Genomic DNA, 18590 nt, shown 5'->3' with positions numbered 1-18590 from the left:
GCAACTCAGATGTGTATTCAATTATCATAGATAAATCCATCATTTTCATCTCCACCCAAACCTGTTCTTCTTCCTGTCTTCCTTATTCTGGTTAATGACACCATCATCTAAGCTATAGAAGCCTCCGCATTATACTTGACTAGTTTTTCTCTCACTACTCACATTCAGTGACTTTGTAATGTCCTGTCAATTATACTTCCAAAACAATTCCTTCTTTTCCATTCCCATAACTACTGTCCTGTTACAGGCTTTTATCATTTCTTCAGTGATTCTCTAATTGATTATCCTACCTAAAGTCTCACCTCATCTTTCACAGCATAATGGTAGAGTGTGTACTCTGGAACCAGAGTGCCTGGGTTTGTTACACTGGTTCTGCCATTTAGCAGCTGTGTGATATTGGACAAGCTATTTAACTTGTCTGTACCTCATTTTCTCTATCTGAGAAATGGAAATCACAATAGTATCTTCTTCATTGGATTATTATAAATATGAAAGTATGTATAGCATGTGAACAGTGCATGGCACATAGCAAATGCTGCTTCTATATGAGATAGTGAGAGTACCAAGAGTAGTAAAATCTATCTGTGTTTATTATGCTCCTGCTTAAATATTCTTGATGTTTCTTCATTGCCTAGGTCCACTTTTCTTAGTAAGATATACAATATTTTCACAAACTTTTCCCAGCTGATGGAGTCCAGTTCTATTTCTAGGTACCAAATAGTTTACATTTTAGCCACATTGAACTATTTGGCATTCTCTGAACAAAACATCTACTTTTCTAGACTGTCACCTGGAAAACACTTATCTAATGCTTTCTACTACCTATAAACTTAACTAATTCATTCCACCCTCACTCAAACAGAATGAATTGCTATTTTATTTTTATTCTCTCCAATAGTACTTCACACATTACTCTAATATTCATTAAACAAATACTTATTGAGTGCTTATTGCATGCCAGGTACTGTTCTAGGGCCTGGAGTTATAGCATTGATTAAAACAAGGTCTCCTCTACTATTCTTAGAGAGATACAGACGATAAACAAATATGTCATCCGATGATAGTTTCTACAGAAACATATATTACAAAGTGAGGGGGGTATGGGATATTAGGAAGAGGGAATGACTATTCTATAGGATGGTCATCGAAATGAAAAACATGCTCCAGGAAGGAGCAAGAACAGTAGTGGTGAAATGCTGCTGATACATTGAGTAAGAGAAGAACTGAGAATTGATCGTTGGTTTTGTCACTTTGCCACTTGTATTTCACTAGTTATTTACTCATGTGTCTTTCCCACTAGACTCTGTGGTCTTCCAGAACCCCAATATTCAAAACCCGTGTCAGACACATGCTAGACAGTAAATATTGATTGAATTGAATTAAATCCACTTGCCATTTGAGTATCTCATTGAAAGCCTTTGTCATAGAAGCAAAGATATTTCTCTGTCAAAATTTTGAGTAGTTTGTGAGATGTATACTGAAAGCCAAAGTTTTTAAAGAATAAAATTTAAGAGATGGGACATTTGGATTCAACTGTGTGACCTAGGACAGGATACACACAACTTCTATACATTTTATAAACAGATAATAGGATGAGCTGCATTGCAACTTTTGGAGATTTTTCAATCTCTATGAGTATTTTGAAAAATAATAAGGCTGCGAGGCTTGATAAAATGTTCCAGAGGTCAATTCCAAGAGTTACCTGCTTCATAATGTTAAATCTTGTTTTCTTCAACTAGATTGCAAAATCTTTTTATATACTTTAAATATAGCAAGCTCAAGAAAAATATATTGGATTGGGACCTTTGTATTGTATAAGCCATCAATTTTTCTATTGCCTATTGAACCAGAGGTTGAAGTACTGGCCAGACATGAGATATTTGCATTCTACATTATCAAGATCTTCTAGTTCTTAAAAGCTTCAGTGTGGCCAGTCATCTTGGCCTTCCTTACTTAGATTTCTGGAGATTCATGTCTAGCTTTTGTAAGACAGATCACTTGTCTAGCCTATTTAAAATATTTTGTCTTGAAATGGGAACACTAGCTATAACACATTGGATTTACTTTTCAAATCCTTAGTGCATGAATACATTTTTATTCACTAGTGAAGTCCAATCTCCTCCAAAGCTTGTCTTGCCCTTATGCAAAACCTCTGCATTCTGGCTTTCAGAGAATATCTTTGTTCGAAGAGATTTTAAAAATGTGTTGTACCTCTGTGCTCACCACAATATCCCATTTACTTTCTTTGCTACCTGATACTGATAATTTCCTTTAACAGGTAAAACTAGATCAAATCAAGGGGGTACAATCTTACAGAACACATTTATAAAGGTGTTTGGTGTCATGATTAGAACCAGACCTTTGAGTAAAATTTGTAACAGTAAGGCGTTCACTCAAATTCCAAGCCTTGCCCATGGCTGTTTGGCTCAGTCATGTCTGAGTTGATTTTCCTATTTAAGTTCCTGCATACAAATTCAAAAATGACTTTTATTTTTATTGCCTTTTAACCACAAAAGTAATGTGTGTTCATTGCAGAAAATTTGGAAAATTCCAAAATATAAAGAAAATAAGATATAAACAACACAGAGATATCACTTTAGCATTTTGATATGGCTCCGTCAGTGTCTGTTCTATGCACTTTAAATAAACTTTAAGAGGACACAATTGTGACCATACTTACATACTATTTTTAACATATTTTCTTTTAGTAAACACATCTTATATCAAGCATTTACAAAAAGAGATATTTATGATGATTTTAAAGTGCTATTTCATATTAATATTGTATGCATAATTTATTTATTTAATCTACTGATATTTGGATATTTAGATTTTTTCTATTTTTTACTATAATAAATTATAACAAAGATAATTTTTTAAAAATCATCCTTCATTGACTTCTGTTTAGTAATTCATCTATACAATTTATACAGGATTATTCAGAGCTCCTCTTTGCATTTAATCACTATCCTTGGACTTGCTATTGTCATTGTGGACTTTTATATCTTTCACAGAGATGAGAAATTTATAGAATTTGTTGTTTAGATCTTTTAGATGTATTATTATAAGATATTTTGGTATTTTTTATTTCTTGAATTTTAAATGTTTTTGCTGACCTTTAATTTTTTGTTGATGCATAATTTTGTATTTGGCTTCCAATTAGTTCTATATTTTGATAAAATAAAATCGGTAGAAATAGATAAGATGGTGTGGGGACCTGGAAATGGCCACCCCAAGATATGTCTCTTTGGCATGATGATTATTTGAGGCTAGTTACTTTGCAGACAGGAAAGAAACTGAAAAGAAACTGAATTTACTTACCCTTTGTAAGAGATATTTACATTGTAAGGGAACTCTCCATCTGTAAAGATATCTCCCTCTCTGCACCAAGAAGGGGAGATGACCTTGTCTCTAGAAACTCTTAATCAATACCAAAGGCAAGGACTTAAATCTGCATTTTCTTGTGCCTGTTTCTGGTAACCTCCTGTAACTGACTTCCCTCCCCCTCCCAACATTGGCATTTCTTTAAGGATTAAGCATCTTTCCTTAGGCTAGGAACTGATTGCTGTGCTCACCTGTGACCACCCAGCTCAAGACAATAGACTTGCCTCCTGCTACGCCCACCGAGATAGCAGACCCACTACCTGCTGTGTCCATCAAGAACTGTGCCGACAGGGCGATCTTGTGACTATTGTGGAAGGGACATTTCAATCATATGTGAAATATCCTGTTTGGGGGTATATAACCACTCTGTGCACCCCACTTCTTTGGTGCCCTTTCTTACTTTGGGAAGAAAGGCCCCGGGCCATGGTTCCTCACAAATCTTTGTTTAATTTTCTCTTGCTATTCTGTCTCATGTGAATTTAATTCGTTCTCCGGCCAGACGAACCCACATTAGGCAGAGGAAAAGCCTTCCTCCTCTACAATGGTATAACACATTGGGTGAGGAGATGGGAAAAAAGAAGATGCAAGTTTATGATTGGTTAGTTTCTGTAACGCTTTAACACTATACAAAGGATTATAAGTGATATACTTTTAAGATGACTTCAAGTTTTGAGAAAGAAGTTTGTTTTTAAGTATTTCTTCTAGCTACATTCTGTAAGATGTGAATAAAAATATTCTTCTCTTTCAGAGTATATTTTGGATTATTGTGTAGTAGAAAGATCATTGAACTGATAAGATAATTCAACAAACAATCGTTTAATAATTTTAATATAGGGAGAAAATAACAGTTTCTTACCATATGCTACACACATTGTTATTCTCTTTATATATTTTATTTTATTCAAACTTTACAACAGTCATATGAGGCAGATATAATTATTCTCAGTTGCAGTTGAAGAAGCTGAGACCACGTTACAGGGATATCAGAGATACGAAATAGTAGACTCGAGTTTTGAGTGCAGGCGCAAACTCCAAAGATTTGTGAGTTCAATCACTCTTCTAGACAGTGTCTTCAGAATATGCTGGTTAAGTCAAGGAGAACAATCAATCTAAACAGCAACTATAGATGATCATCAATATATTTGTTTTCTGGTTTAAATATTGATAATTTGTTTGAGTACACAGCAATTTTAGGATACTAACAAATCAATATTCTAGACCTATCAGTCTGAGAATCAGAATGTAGACTGAGATAAATTCACCAAAGTAAATGCCATTTTATAAAACCCCTGTCAGGCAACCAGTTAACTACTACTGGCAACATCTCACTTACCCACACAATTTTCTTCACAAATTTATTTGAGAAGTAGGGAATATCTTCACTAATATAGCCACCTTTTTGAGTGCAAGTCAAAGAGCAACAGGTCATTTCACCGACGACTCCAGGCAGGGTTTCTCTCTGGAGAGAAAAATGACGTTTACAGGCACCACAGAGTGTATAACAGATTGTGCGTATCCGCCCTCGTCAGGAAATTGAACTGGTCGAGAAAGCAGTGGTTTCTTCTATATATCTCCCTAGTAGTAGCAGAAAAACAAATCAACACAGACACTTTTAACGTCCAAATTATTTAACATACAAAAAGTGTTGGTTGGTAAAATGTTTAACAAAGAGTACAAATAAATCAATTTATTGTGTTTTTTTTCAGATTTGGGTCAAAACAATAATTTATTGCTTATCTGTTAGGGAGTCTTGGACTTTTCAAACAGGAGAAAATTAATTTTCTGCTAAAATTTTTAGTTATTCCTCCTAGCCAATAAAAACACCACATCATTAACCTCAAAGGAATGCTAATAAACAAAAATAATTTAAAATCTTTATTAAGTTCAATTAATTGGTTATAACAGTCTGATTTTGTCATGCTTTGGTAAGCTGTATATTGTAAGTAATTTTGATGCTCTCCAATTCAATTCAGCAAATACGTTTTGCATGGTAAAGCAAAAATTGAGTTGTCTTCATAATTACCAAAATCATTGGCTTGTTTGGTATTTGTGATAAATTGGTTAATTAACATTTTTTATTTCATTCTAAGTTTCAGGGCTCTAAAACAAAGGTAATTTATTTTTCTGTCTAAACTAAAATATCTGTATTTCTAACTTACAATATTTACAACAAAGCTCAAGTAACTTTTTCATATAATAAAATTGCTATAGTACGCTTAATAATAGCTTCAGACATTCGTCTTATGGTTTGAGTATTATTGAGATGGGCATAATCTTAAGTTTCTGTCAAATGAAAGATTATTATTCAAAAGATTTAAGCTTATAATATAAAAATCTTATTTATTCCCCGCTCATCCTAGCATGATATTAAACTCTGTGGGTCAAAAATGTTATCGCAAAAGTCAGGAAAGGGCTATTTATGCAACATGCATTTGTGACAAGTAGCATTTTGCAAGTATGTTTGTCAGACTTTTAACACTACCTGAAATTCATGTTTTTGATTTGTCTTGAAAGAAAAATCCTCATTTCAATGTAAGAGGTACTGTGTACATATTAAATAAACACTGGCTTATGGAACATAAGCTACACTTGTGAAATGTAGACCCACACAAAATTTCATGAGCTTTACAGAATTCAAATAAGTATATTCCAATAAATTTAGGAATCTTATATCATTGAAACATTCATCTCTGTCCTCCTAACACAGAAATTATAAATAAACCTTTTTGAAGGTTAATTAAGTTCTTTTGGCCACTATCTGGAAGAATCCAGGCAATTGCTGCATAAAATATGTGACTGAAAGATAACATATAGTAGTTGTTGTTGACAATTCAACCATACAGACAAGATTCTTACTATCTAGGATGTAATTACTACCAATTTCTGAATATGTACTATGTGCCAGGCACAACACTAGGCATTTCCCACATTTTATTTCTAAAATTCTAAAAGAAGTCCTATAAAGTAGACATTATTATCCCTATTTGACAAGTGCTAATTGATAGAGATAATATGAATCTATGTTTGGGCACAAAGCTTTTGTTTTTGCAAATATGCCACTCTGTGGCATTCTACTTAAGCATGATCTAAATCAAAGAAATTCGAAAACAGTGATAACACGTGGTGTTTAATTTAAAAACATGTTTACTCACACAGTAACTGCAGTGTGATATAGCCAGTGTTTCATTCATTTAACAAATATTCATAGCAATGTTTAAAAGCATAGGTCTAGTGTATGCATAAGATCTTTGGATAGACCCAGAGAATTCTGATTCTGACTCTTTGTCTACCTGTTAGAAGACACCTACATACTAAAGCTGAGCAAAATAACTAAATAAAGTGTTCTGATTTATATCCGAATTATGAAACCATTGATGTAAGATGAACTTAAGGGGTCCTGACCACCTTCTGGAGCTAGTTTTGATGGATAGATGTGTCATAAAGTGTGATTGGTGTCCATCTGCAGATGATATGCAGTTGACTCTTGTTGTTCTAAAGTAGTAGTTCCTAATCTTTTTTTTCTTATGGATATTTTTGAGAATCTAAGAGCTATGGACTCTTTCCATAGGAAAAAAAATATATATGCAAATACACAAAGAGTTTTGCATAACTTTTAAAGGGAGTTCATAGCCCTGCCAAATCCCATTTATACACTAACCATACAGATTCAGAACTCTTTTGAAGGAAGATTTAATACCTATCCTTCTCAAACTCTTCCAAAAAATTGAAGACAGTGGAAGATTTCCAAACTCATTTTATGAGGGCAGCTGTATCTGCATACAAAACCAGACAAAGACACTACTAAAAAAGAAAATTACAGGCCAATATCCCCGATGAACATAGATGCAAAAATGCTCAACAAAATATTAGCAACAATACCTTAAAAGGATCATACACCATGATCAAGTGGGATTTATTCCAGGGATGCAAGAATGGTTCAACATCTGCAAATCAATCAATGTGATAAATCAAATTAGTAAGATGAAAGATAAAAATCCTGATTATTTTGATAGATGCAGAAAAAGCATTTGACAAAATTCAGCATCCATTTTTGATAAAATCTTTCAACAAAGTGGGTATAGAGGAAACATATCTCAACATAATGAAGGTTGTAAATGACAAACCCACAGCTAACATCATATTCAATGGTGAAAAGTTGAAAGCTTTTCCTCTAAGATCAGGAACAAGAAGAGGATGTCCACTCTTGCCATTTATATTTGACATAGTATTTGAAGTCCTAGCAACAGCAATTAGTCAAGAAAAAGAAATAAAAGGCATCTGAATTGGAAAGGAAAAAGTAAAACTGTCACTATTCACAGATGTCATGATACTATATACAGAAAACCCTAAAGACCTCACCAAAAATCTGTTAGAACTAATAAACAAATTCAGTAAACTTGCAGGATACAAAATCAATATACGAAAATCTGTTGCTTTATACACTAACAACAAACTGTCAGAAAGAGAAATTAAGAAAACAATCCCATTTACAACTGTATCAAAAAGAATAAAATACCTGAGAATAAATTTAACCAAGAAATTGAAAGTATACCTGTACACGATACACTGAAAAGCATAAGACGGTGAAAAACATTGGAGAAGACGTAAATAAATGGAAAGATATTCCATGCTCACAGATTGGAAAACTTAATAGTGTTAAAATGTCTATATTACCCAAAGAAATCTACAGATTCAATGAGATTCCTATAAAAATTCCAATGGCATTTTTCACAGAAAAAGAACAAACAATCTTAAAATTTGTATGGAACCACAAAAGACACCAAATAACCAAAGCCATATTAAGAAAGATGTCATGCTCCCTGATTTCAAACTATGCTACAAAGCTATAGTAATCAAAACAATATGGTATTGGCATAAAAACAGACACATAAAAACAGAATAGAGTGCCCAGAAATAAACCCACAGCTAATTTACAACAATGGAGCCAAGAGCATACAATGGGAAAAGGACAATGTCTTCCACAAATAGTGTTGTGAAAACTGGACAGTCACACACAAAAGAATGAAACTAGACTGCTACGTTATACCACACACAAAAATTAACTCAAAATGGATCACAGTCTTGAATGTAAGTCCTGAAACCATAAAACTCCTAGAAGAAAACATAGGTGGTAAGCTCCTTGACATTGGCCTTGGTGGTGATTTTTTGGATTTGATGGCAAAACCAAGAGGAATAAAAGCAAAAATAAATAAATGGACATCAAATTAAGAATCTTCTGCACAGCAAAGGAAATCATGAAAAAAATGAAAAGGTAACCTACTGAATTGGAGAAGACATTTGCAAATCATAATCTGATAAGAGGTTAATATCCAAAATATATAAAGAACTCCAACAACTCAATAGCAAAGAAAACAAACAGTCCAATTAAAAAACAGACGGGGGATCTGAATAGACATTTTTCCAAAGAAAACACACAAAAGGCCAACAGGCACATGAAAACATGTTCAACATTAGTAATTATTACAGAAATTCAAATAAAAACTACAATGATATATCATCTCCCACCTGTTAGAATGGCTGTTATCAAAAACACAAAGAAATAATAAGTGTTGGAGAGGATATGGAGTGAAGGGAACCTTCATACACTGTTGATGGGAATGTAAATTGGTGTAACCACTATAGAAAACAATATGGAGGTTCCCCAACAAATTAAAAAGAAAACTACCATATAATCCAGCAATTCCACTTCTGGGTATTTATCCAAAGAATATGAAAACACTAATTCTAAGAGATATATGCACCTCTATGTTCATTGCACCATTATTTACAATAACCAAGATATGGAAACAACCTAAGTGTCCATCGATAGATGAATGGATGAGGAAGATGTGGTATATACATACAATGGAATACTACTCAGACATAAAAAAGAATGAAATCTTGCCATTTGTGACAACATGGATGGACCTTGAGGGTATTATGCTAAGTGAAATAAGTCAGACTAAGAAAGAAAAATGCTGTGTGACTTCACTAATATGTGGAATCTAAAAAGCAAAAACAAACAAACAAAACAAAACAAAAACAAACTCATAGCTACAGACAATAGATTGATTTTTACCAGAGGGGGCGGGATTGGGAGGTGGGCAAAATGGGTGGAAAGGGTCAATTGCATGGTGATGGATGGTAAATAAATTTACCATGGTGATCACTTTGTAGTTTATACAAAAATCGAATTATAATGTTATACATCTGAAATTTATATAGTTATATATTAATTTTACCTCAAAAAAAAAAAGAACCTCTTACTGTAAAGCCTCTTCCTTCAGAGGGGCTTTCTTTGCAATGAGGATGATTGGACCCATTTGAAATAACAGTATTTAACAATAAGGAAAATTTTTGCCCATCAATTTCGTTAACATAAAGGCATTTTTCTTATAAATTATCATTATTGCTTCTAAGGAGGATAGGTGTCACAGCATAAAGTTAAATTGTATGTTGGATAGGCCTAAGAAATCAGTTCCAGGACAGCCCCTACTCATCTATGATCTCGATTCTTCTCATTTTACCCAGGACTACAGTTATCAGTATAGTGTCAGCTCCTAATTTTACCTAATTTGCTATGCATACAAGAGAACAAAATATTCTACCTTCATAAATATTTTGTAATCAACAACACATTTTCTTTAATCAACAAAATCAATTTTTCTATTAGCTTTAAATATAGACACATTCGTCTAAAAATTAGAAAAAAATGTAAAATATTAAAAAAATAAAGCTAACTGAATATAATGTGAATACTATATTCTACGAATTGCCCATCTCATGAGTCCTGAATATGAGCCCTAGCTAAGATTAAAGGGTTAAGTCATTCACAGGATGAGACGGAGAAGTTTGTAAGAGCTTGGCAGCTATATGTGAGACAGAAGATACAGCTGCTTTTGTTTTGCTCAAGAGCATAAACATGCCCATGAAATAATACTATAGGGGAACCCCAGATAGACATAACCTATCTAGGTGTTAAAGGTCAAAAGCTCAGAAGAGCAACTGTCCACTAAATGTGACTTAGGTTGATTGAGAAATTCAGGACTTTTGGTGTGAAAGTGCTACAATTTTTTTCCATTTCTCCATTTGGATATATGGAGTCAGAAAGAGAGATTCAGATAAACAATATGATTAACAAAATCCAGTCTTAAGATGCTCATTTCAGCACTACAATTCAGATCGTTTTAAGCAGGTTATTTTCCTGAATGTACAAGACACAGGAATATAAACTCACAATCTGCAGATACAGTTTGTTAGTTTGTGCAATATATTTTAATGAATTTGAATGCCCTTAGATGGGCATGCACTCTCCAATTTATCACAGGCCCCACCTCATCTTATCACTTTCCTCTCTCTGCTTCACTCCTTAATGTTAACTGCGTGGACCTTCAAGGCATTTGAGTTTGAGACCCTGTAGCTTGAGAGGAGTAAATATTATTAATATTTTCAGGATTTAAGGATTCATGTTTATTTTGTAGCTAAAATAGTTTACCTAAAAATGAAATTATGAAATATATATATATATATATATATGTATATCTCACCTTGCTTGAAAAGCTACTGAGTAGTTAACTGTTTAACCTTTTCCAGATCCAGCATATTGTAGTATAAGGAACACTGGTTTTGGAGTCAAATATGGGTTCCAGTCTTTCCTCTTCCATTGATGATGTCTGTAACCTTTGTCAAGAAACCCAAGACCTACGGACTTAGGTTACTAAAGGGTTAGTCTAGCCCAAAGTTTTCTTCCAGCTGATGTGCTTCTATGAATTAAAGTTGAATTCAGGTACTGCTCAGATGCTGATCAGGTAATCAGTTAGGCAACGAATATTTATTTAGTGAGAAACTACTATTTACTAGGCACTGGGGACATGAGAGTTAATGAGACACATGCAATTCTTGTCCTCATGGAGTTGCCGATGGGGCAGTGAAGCTTACAGTGCAGAATCATTAAAACTCTTAGGAAAAGCCTTTACAAGAAATGTAAAGGATCTATGTGAGGAAAACTGTAAAGACTTACTGATAAACAAAAGGACATTTTTGAGAGAAATGTTACTTTCTGATTCAAGAGGAATGAATATAGCAAAAATGCCATTTCTTTCCAAATTAATTGTAGTTCTAACACATTCGCAATCAAAATCTAAATGAGATTTTTTTGTATTTTGACAAAATGATTCTAAAGTTTATATAGAAGAATGAACAGATAATTATATAAAACAAAATTAAAGCAAAGTGACGGAACTATCCAAGCATATTATAAAACTATAATGAAGCAGAGAAATACAACTTTTTAATAATATCAATTCTTGATAAATGAGGCATCACAAATTTGGGAGTAAAGAAAGAATTCTTCCAGAATGGTACTGTGATGATTGGTTAGCTATAAGGGCAAATAATTTTACATTTTCGTCTGATACCATATATTACAATAAAAATCTGGGTGGTCTAAACAGTTAAATGTAAATCATCTAATGACAATTGGAAAACATAAAATATACAGAAAAGCCAGCCACCAAAGATAGAAAAACATTAACATTAATCTACCTTCTAAATAGAAAGTGTTTTCTCTTCCTAAGATTAAAAACAAAGCAAGAAAAAAAATTGAACAGGTTAGACTATACAGAAATTAAGATTTCTGCTTCTTAGGGAACAAAAAGTTAAAATACCAAGATAGACAAAATATATGTTATAATAAAACAAAGAATGAAAATCTTTAATATGTAAAAATCTTATATATAAATATAAATTTTATTTTATTTTATTTTTTTCCTTTTTCTCCCCAGAGCCCCCCGGTACATAGCTGTATATTCTTCATTGTGGGTCCTTCTAGTTGTGGCATGTGGGACGCTGCCTCAGCGTGGCTTGACGAGCAGTACCATGTCCACGCCCAGGATTTGAACCAATGAAACACTGGGTCGCCTGCAGCGGAGCGTGCGAATTTAACCACTTGGCCACGGGGCCAGCCCCTGAATATAAATTTTTATAAATTATACATATATATATGCACTAAAGACCCCAGTATACAAATTAGAAGGGACATAAATTGATAGATTGTAAAAAACAAATGGTTAAAGAAGATAAGAAAACATGTTCTACCTTATTTTCCAAGAATTGCAAATTGAGTATATTTCTTTATTAATTTAACACAGTTCTTTCTAATGAAAATATTCAAGCCTGGTAAGAATGCAATAAAAGTGGATACACACTTTTGCTAGAAGTGTAAACTGGAATAACCTTTCTATAAAACTGTTTGTCAATATGAATTAAGAACCATAAAAAGGTTCAGATGTTTGACATTTTCAATCCCGTTCTGGAAGCCTATATTAAGGAAGTTTACACACTTGATCTTGGCCAAAGTAATAATTAACAGACCTAAGGAACTTATCAGAGATGCTGACTAAGATTACTCTTACAAGGATGTTCACTGAACCACTATGTATAACAGGGACACACTGGAAACAGCAAAAACATCCAATGAAAAGAGAACGTCCAGGTAAATTACAGAAATTATATAATTATTAAAATATTTACAAAGAATCACAGTGACTTCGGAAAAGGATTAGAGAAATATCAAAACAGTATGGAGCTTCCTCAAAAAATTAACACTAGAACTGCCATGTGATTTAGCCATGCCACTTCTGGGTATTTATTCATGGAAGAAACTTTTTTAAATGGAGTGGAGGGAGTTGAGGAGGAGAGTTGGATACAGAGTCGATATGGCATGATCTCAATAGCATTAAACATGCACAGAAAAACAGACTGAAAGAACATATGTGAAATTATATGACCGCATATCACTGGGTGATGTTTTTCTCCTTTGTTTGTACTTCGCTACAGTTAGAACTTTTTCTAAAACAGGTGTATATTAATTTATAATTAGAAACAATAAATAGAAAATAATTATCGTATAATTGTAGTATCAGTTCACCAAGAAGAGACTTGCTTGACTCTATTTCTGACCCTCTCTTATGCTGTAATGCCACCCTTAATTCATGCCCATCTACACCTCTGTGGTAGAACTGAAAAAGTCAGCTGCTCTGCTTACTTTCATACAAAGACAATGAAGAGATTTATTTCATATAAATGATTTTTTAAATGTAATATAAAACGAATTAGTTAACAGGTTATACATGCAAGTAACTATAAAAGTCAAGTAAGTGAATGAATTCCATTCTGGATATTCCATCTACAAATCAATATCAATAAGTTAATATCAAAAGTATGTAATTCAGGGGGCCAGCCCATGGTGCAGAGGTTGGGTTTGCACGTTCCACTTCAGCGACCTGGGGTTCACTGGTTCTGATCCTGGGTGTGGACCTGCGCACCACTTGTCAAGCCATGCTGGGGCAGTGTCCCACATGTAAAGTAGAGGAAGATGGGCATGGATGTTAGCTCAGGGCCAGTCTTCCTCAGCAAAAAAAAAGGAAGATTGGTGGCAGATGTTAGCTCAGGGCCAATCTTCCTAAAAAAAATAAATACATAACTCAGTTATATTCATATTAAGAATATTCATATATATCTCATGCATATTCAATATTAAGAATATGTAATTCAATTATATTCATGAGAAAACAAGTTCCTAACTAACTTCTGACAGTTCTTAATCTACATGGAACAGCTTCTCAACTGCTCACTTGTTTTATTAAGCCCAAATTGTAATGCACTCTCCTTAGGGATATCAAGTTACATCTATGTTTTGATGTTTTCTTTGTGGTCTGAGTTAAATATATATGCCCTTACTGTATATCTTATTATTGAATCCACTTAAATAAATCTGTCATGAGGACCTATCAAGATTAAAATCTGTGTTTTCTACAATTCTATCTAAATTGCCTCTTCTAATGTCCTAAAAAAAAGCATAGTCACAAAACATTACTTTCCAAAATTCTTATATTCAAGGTTCTTCATTAAATTTTATTGTATAATAGATGTAATTTTCCCATTTGTGTCTCTGAAGTTCAATAGGTGATAGTTGGTTACTTGCTACAAGTATATGTGACTTATTGCTGTATCTATAGATATGATACCAAAAAAGAGAAGCCTTGGTACACCAAAAGCATTGTCACCCAACTTTACCTGACAAAAAGAGATGTCTATCTTTCTCAACTTTATTCCCAGTATTCTTTTTTCTTTTCTTTTTTTGTGAGGAAGATTGGCCCTGAGCTAACATCTATTGCCAATCCCCCTCTTTTTGCTTGTGGAAGATTGTCTCTGAGCTAACATCTGTGCCAATCTTCCTCTATTTTATGTGGGATGCTGCCACAGCATAGGTTGACCAACAGTGCTAGGTCCATGCCCAGAATCTGAACCTGTGGACCCCAGGCTACCTAAAGGGATCACGCAAACTTAACCACTATGCCACTGGGCTGGCCCCATTCCCAGAATTCTTAAACCTCTGTTTGATTATCATCTTGATGTGAATGTGTACAACCTACTTGCTTGCATCTTTTCAATCACTGAATAAGTGTAGGTTTCTAGAGAGCAAGTTTTAACACTCCAGTGCACATTATCAACATACAGGTTCCTACTGATATACAGTTAATAGAATCTTCTTTCTCAAGGACATATTGCCCTCTCTGATATTTTCTGGAGAAAGAAGATACTATTAGCTTTGTATTTCTTTTATTTAAAATCATTTTCATTCCTAAAACATTGGACATAAATTAAGAAATTTATCTTCAAATCAATTAACACATTTTCCCTAGATCTTAATTTTTTTCCACGTATCCTAGTTCATTTTTAAATAAAACAACAACATATACACAACAACAGGCGGCAGTGCTGTCTAGGAGAAGTCTGGCTGAAGCTGGGCAGGCTGTGGCATTGAAGTACCATATTCTAGAATCCGGAGCTCTCTTTAAAATCCAAATGCTCACTCTGTCGGTGCCAAGATATAATCAGAACCTGAAAGCCTGACTCAAACTAATCATATATACATACAAGACTTCATAAACAACAGCATCCCAAATTATGAATTTACATGATAATATAATTGTCACATAGATTAAACTATTTGTGTTGGCCTGATTCGTGCATTCTCTATTTGCAATCAGGTCACACAGGAAACAAATCTAAATCAGAAAATACTATATGAATTTACCCCCCAAAATGTCTGTTTTTAAGAGTTCCTATATTCAGCACATTCTTTCTCCAATAGGTAGCCAAACAGTGGAACTTAAATCATATTAGGTCACTTTATGATCTTTGAATCAAACAAAGGGAGTTAGATGAATCAAATATTAAGTGATATCAGCTTAAGATAATCTAATACACCCTTATAAATGGAACTGGAGATGCTCAAAGTCTGATGGCTAAGATTCTCTATTTCTTAGATATTAATTTAACAGATTGGGCCAGTGTTGGTCTCTGTAGTTCACCATTTGATATAGTTCTAATTTGCATATGTCACTCATATCCACATGTTTTGATCTTAGAGTTGAAGATCAGCACTTAAATAGAGTGGTTGGCATCTCACTGTACTAATACTTCCTTGCCACTATACCAATTTTCTGTTGTCATCAGCATTATCAGTCAGTATCTGGTCAGGAAAATAGAATCACCATGGGTATTTTAAGCAACGGGAATTTAATTCAGACACTTGGTAACAAGTGTTGGAAGAACTGAAAACCACAAAGGGCTCTAGGTTACAGCAGTTTTCCTTTTGCTTCTCGAGCCTAGAAATATGACTGGCTGCTCTAACCCAGGAATATTGGTGTGGGGTGGGAGAATGTTTTTATAGTTGCAATGCCTCCACTGATTTTTCTTTTGACATTTATATCCGGCTACTAAAATATATTTTGCAATATGACAGCCACTATTATCAAGGGACAAACTGAAACATCTTCCAATTAACATCAATTGGAACAAGATGATTGATTTCCCAAAACACTGGGCATTATCTATCTGCTAAAATGACAGATGAAGGTTTCTTCATATAATATTAGCTAGTATAAAGGACCCTTTATCAATGAGAAAAACTCACATAACCTTTGATCTCTATGCCCTCATTCCATGAGGGTCATGTATTGAAAGGTGGTCATTTCATGGTAGATAGCAAGGCTCAGTAGCTGAGCAATAGGCCTGAAAATGCTGGTATGTTAGCTTTGAGCTTTAATTTTGGTTAAATGCTTTATTGAGTGACCCTATAAAAGTTATTTTAAATGGAGACATAAAACTAGACGAGGATGTTGGAGAATTTTTTTTAATTTGAAGTCTATAGTTATTTCTGCCTTGTCAATCCTCCTACTCACAAATACTCTGGACAAAATTAGAAGGTGGCTGAGGAGACACTGATTTCTGAGATAATTTTCTCATTTATAAACACTTATGCATTAGACCAAAATAAAGTCTAAAAGATTCGGAGTTTTGTCTTCAACTGTTTTGCAAATAGGTGAATAAATGTCGATGAAGCTTTGATAAAGGTATGAATTTGATCCCTCGTGCATAGCAACCTCAAGGTTTAGGGCTGCCTTATAGCAGGAATTGTAAACTCAAGTGCCTAAAGGAGTGAAGCAGGTAAATTGAATTAATGAAGCTCTTGGCACCGTCTTATGTTTTCATACATGTGTGCAGATTTATCAGTTGTCCGTGAGAAGTCAAAAAACCAAACGTATATGTCAAATTTCGTGACTTTTAAATGCTGACGAAAAGTTTTAAATATTTTTTAAAATACTGTGGAATAAACTAAATATATTTGGTGGTTTGGATTTGGCCTCTGGCCACCAGATCGCAACTGTTGGTAATAGGGATGCAGTGAGTAAACCGATGGCTCATGTTCCCAACTGACCTTGCTCAGGGACTATTATTTTGAGCTGGCAACAAGCCTCTTGCATAGCATGAAAGCAACACTCACTACACATCAGATATTATGCTAAGTGTTTCATGCGCATTACCTTATTTATTACACGGTTCTTCCTAGTTAGTTATTATTGTCCCTATTTGCATTGGAAGAAGCGTAAAGCTTATGCACTTGCCTAAGTTTAAACAGTAATAAAGTAGCAGGAAAAGGACTCAAACTGGATCTGACTGATTCCAAAGCATAATCTCTTAATGATTCTACCAGAGGAACCCCAGGGTTATAATACACAAAAACTTTAAAGACCAGGATAAATAAAAAAATGACAACAATAACTCCCTTGGCTCAATATCCTCTTCCAGCTTCCACTCTCTCTCCTGCCCCACATAGCCAAACTTGTAGGATGAGTTGTCTGTGCCCTTTGTCTCCATTTCCTCCCCTTGTACACTATTTAATCCACTTATTTGACTTCTGTTCCCAATTTTCCACCCAAATTTCTCATACTAAGTTCACCAGTGACATCCATTATCACTATGTTCAATCCAGTTGCTTTAATCTTGGCCTCTAAACATTTGACAGTGTGACAACACTGTACTTCTCAAGGCATTCTCTTTTCTTGATTTCTATCTCCCGAATTTTTTCTTACCTCTTTATCTCTTTTCCCTTTGCCAGGTCACCCTCTTTTATTAGACCTGACCCATAATTAGTAAAATTACTCAAGACTCTCTTAGGTCCTATTTTCTTCTTATGCTCGCACCATTCCTTGGCCATCCTATCTACTCCAATGGCTTTATATACCATCTATGTACTGATATATCTCAGTTTTGTATTGCAAATTCACAAATCTTCCCTGATTAGTAACATGCAACTGCCTACCTAACATCCTTGCTTGAATAATTCATGTGGATCTCAAATAGATATAACCAAAATTTAAGTGCTCAACTCCTCCATCTTGTTTTCCCCCAAAATCTTCCCCAAGTATGGAAAGGGCACTATTATGTATCTAGTTTGCTTAAACCAGAAAGCTAAAAGTTATTCTTGATACCACCTCCCGTTATCATACCCCTCACATCAAATTAGTCAACCAAGTCTTGTTGATTCTATTTCCAAATTATTCCTTAACATCATCCGATTATCTTAAGCTACACCGACAGCAGTCTAGTCTAAGTTACCATCACCCCTCATCTACTGCAATAGGCCTGAATTTGTAACCCCACATCCGTATCCTTTTTGTATATGCTTATGTCACATATGTCTTCAAAGATGACATGTTCAACCTCATAAGATCACAAATGCCTGCATTTCTCCTATACAAAGATGAGCAAAAAAGTTGGTATTAGAACAGCCACTCCTAATTAGACTTCTTGCCTAATCTGTCTCCTAATTATAAAAGAAGGCACAAAGCACTGAA

The 18590-nt window shown here is 34.2% G+C and overlaps 1 long non-coding RNA gene across 4 annotated transcripts in view; it reads right to left on the bottom strand.

Annotated features, from left to right (window-relative positions):
* Positions 1 to 4195: 4195 nt before the first annotated feature.
* LOC138921827 (uncharacterized) overlaps positions 4196 to 18590 on the bottom strand; it is a 158760-nt gene continuing 144365 nt past the window's right edge. For all 4 annotated transcript variants that reach the window (XR_011434708.1, XR_011434710.1, XR_011434709.1 and 1 more), the window contains 2 exons: positions 7264 to 7328; positions 4196 to 4959 (listed from right to left, as the gene is read on the bottom strand). This is a non-coding gene — a long non-coding RNA (uncharacterized lncRNA). The remainder of the gene's footprint in view (positions 4960 to 7263; positions 7329 to 18590) is intronic.

Source organism: Equus caballus, chromosome X (genome assembly GCF_041296265.1).
Source record: "Equus caballus isolate H_3958 breed thoroughbred chromosome X, TB-T2T, whole genome shotgun sequence".
Taxonomy (NCBI): Eukaryota; Metazoa; Chordata; class Mammalia; order Perissodactyla; family Equidae; genus Equus; species Equus caballus.
The sequence above is the reverse complement of the archived record's forward strand: the minus strand, read 5'-3'. Positions and strand labels throughout refer to the sequence as shown.